At 34.0% G+C, this 3,176-nt stretch overlaps 1 pseudogene; it reads right to left on the bottom strand.

Annotated features, from left to right (window-relative positions):
* Positions 1 to 3,176, bottom strand: part of LOC106529179 (A disintegrin and metalloproteinase with thrombospondin motifs 16 pseudogene) — a 5,264-nt pseudogene continuing 2,088 nt past the window's right edge.

Below are 3,176 nucleotides of genomic sequence, written 5' to 3'. Positions count from 1 at the left end.
TCAGATGAAATTCTGAAAAGACGCATTTTAAAATGTCTCCAAACTTCAATTAATGAATAATTGTGTGAATGTCGTTAAGGCATGTTAGACTTTTTTCTGCTGATATGTGCTATTAATGCTTCCTACAGTTGCATTCTGCAATAATCAGCTATTTGTTGCAACTGTAGCTAAAGTTTAGCTGATATTAGCTAAAATTATTTCAATTACTTGATTTTGGCCAATTTTTGATATATTGAGCTAAAAATGAATATATTGGTAGCTCAGACTTAGCTCTATCATAAATTGCAGCCGAAATAAAAGTCCAAGATGGCCACCAAAGCTATTTTTAAAGGCCTTTTACTCAGCCACTGTTTGAGATATTGACATGAAAATTTATGTACTGGTAGCTGAGAGCATGCTCTATAACAGTGTTTCCCAAAGTTGGGGTCGGGACCCAAAGTGGGGTCCYGAAACATCAAGGTGGGGTCCTGAAAAGATTTTCTGAATTAATTACATTTTTGCCTTAGTTGTTACAAATGAGTGAGGTTAGTATATTTAAAATGGATAAATGTAGTATAAAAAATATTGTTACTATGCCCATGTTTTGTTGACCTGATACAAACTGATACTGTTTATCATCCAAAAATGGCACAGGTCTCTGCTACTGTTATTTTGTGGGTCAAAAGCTGAAAAGTTTGGGAACCACTGCACTTTGGTTCCCAAAGTTGGGCTTGGGACCCAATTATGGGTCATGAAGCACCTTGGATAATCTCCAGAAATCAATTTAAAGGGTAATAAAATAATTGCTGATGTAATATTTTCCCTATAATTATAACAAAACACAAAATAAGTAAAAAATAAGTATTTATATTTGTGTACAAGCTGTTTAGATTGTCAAAAAGCCTGCGTTTTCAGGGTTATTAACGAAGTTCGTGTACTCAGACCAGTAATATTTGGGGTCACAAGTTTTTGCCATGGATACTTTGTGGGTCAGAAGACAAAAAGTTTGGGAACCACTGCTCTATAACATATTGAAGCATCAAGAAACTTCAATATTTGTGGCCACAGTTATTTCGGCTACTTTTTTCCCATTGGAAATGAATGGAGCTTTATTCAACATCCTTCAATTTCTTCATAATATTTCTAAATCTTTACAGAACCTTACACATTATATTCTGGTTTTGCTCCTATTAAATTCCTTGTGACAATTTTAGCTACTTTCTTGCTAGTTTTAGCTTTTTCAGTCATTTAAGCTAAAATTCTTCTTCCTTCTAATATTCTTCTGCTTTTTTACTTTTTTGTGCTTCTTTCTGCTAATTGGAGTTATTTATGATTCTTACATTTGCTTTCTGCTATATTCAGCTATTTTAGCCTTTAGCTTTTAGCTTTTTATGCTATTTAAGCTATAGTTCTGCTTCTTTTTGCTATTTCTCTGCCTTTTCTGCTTATTTTTTACTTTTCCGTGTTTCTTTCTGCTAATTATAGTTCTTTATGATTTTTACAGTTGCTTTCTGGAATATTCAGATATTTTAGCCTTTAGATTTTAGCATTTTGTGCTAATTCAGCTATAGTTCTGCTTCTTTTTGCTATTTTCATGCTTTTTCAGCTTTTTTACTTTTTTGTGCTTCTTTCTGCTAATTTGAGTTATTTATACTATTTAAAGTTGCTTTCTGCAATATTCAGCTGTTTTAGCCTTTAGCTTTTAGCTTTTTATTGTAATTTAGCTATATTTTGGTCCTTTTTGCTGTTTTTCTGCATTTTTTGCCTTTTTCAGCTTTTAAAATTCACCTTATAACAATTATTTTGCCAATTCAGCTCAATTTCAGCTTCTTCTGCAGCTTTCAGCTTACGTTTTCAGCAACAGGCATTCACACTTGCATTTTCGCAGGAAATGCAATTTCTCTAGTTATGGAGTGTGATTTATTTTCAACTCGAAATATCTTCAAACTAATGAAATATGGAGTTATTAGTAAGAAAAATCCATCTGGATAACAGCAGACTGACTGCTCATAAAATATACGACAGGTCTGGACCACTTGTGAATTTTGTTTGTATCTGAAAAAAATCTTAGAACACGAAAACATTGGTGAATGTCACAAATTCTCCTAAATCACTCGTTTGCACAACTTAAGAACAAATCTGTGCGTACGAACGGTTCTTGCATGAGGCCCAATGTTCCTAAATCATACAGTGCAGAGGAGGTGAACATTCAAAGAAAACAATCTTGAATAGTGTTTCTGGTAAAAATGCACATCCCTAAATACATTTATTCCGTTACAGTACTGAAGTAATTTTTTTGAGCATTTGTAATTTTACTAAGCATTTTTAATTATAACTTTTACTTTTATTTGTTACATTTAAAACATAAAAATTATACTAAAATTTAACACCTTACAAATTTAAATATGACCGGAGCTCAACGTGAAGGGATAGGGCCACTCTAAAAATGAAGTGTTGAATTTACTTAACCAAGTTAACTGGTTCCACTAATAGAAGTTAAGTCAATTTAAAGCAATTTACTCAAATCAGTTTCGTAGAACCAGTTTGGTTAAGTAAATTTACCACTTTATTTCTTAGAGTGCACACACACAAAAAAACCCTTAAATGCCTCCTCATAAAATGATGCTATGCAACTTTTGTAAAAAAAAAAACTTAAGCATATAATGGAAATCCCCCCATCTGATACAAACACAAAAGCGTGTTTAGTCACCATGTTGGGACCACAGGCAGAGCCCTCAGCAGCTGGCATGAACTTGGTCTCACACTTCCTCCCAAAACGGTGGCACCACAGAGCCTTGCAGATATCCTGGAACAACATGAGAGAAAAAGGAGTGAGAAGACATAATAAGGATCCTCCTCACAGCAGCTGTAAACAAAGCTCACGAGCGGAGAAACATTTAATTCCAAACAGTGTTAGTTTGCCTCCGGGGAGCTATGAAAACCCGTTGATGAAAGCTTGCTGAAATAGGGATTGTCTGAATAATGTTCATTTGGCAAGCTACCCCCGTGCAGCACTCGCGTATCTACAAAATATTTATGCTTCTGTAACTAGGATGAAAATGTAGAAAAGTGGCTCAAATTGTTTACATTTATCACTTTTGTTGAAGAGTGAGACAATTCTTCAATTTCAATTTGCCAACCGGTGTGCCTAATTTTTGTTCTCACTTATTTTTACAAAATATCCTGAGGCTTGGGTG

The sequence above is a fragment of the Austrofundulus limnaeus genome, unplaced genomic scaffold, assembly GCF_001266775.1.
Source record: "Austrofundulus limnaeus strain Quisiro unplaced genomic scaffold, Austrofundulus_limnaeus-1.0 Scaffold426, whole genome shotgun sequence".
Classification (NCBI taxonomy): Eukaryota; Metazoa; Chordata; class Actinopteri; order Cyprinodontiformes; family Rivulidae; genus Austrofundulus; species Austrofundulus limnaeus.
The sequence above is the reverse complement of the archived record's forward strand: the minus strand, read 5'-3'. Positions and strand labels throughout refer to the sequence as shown.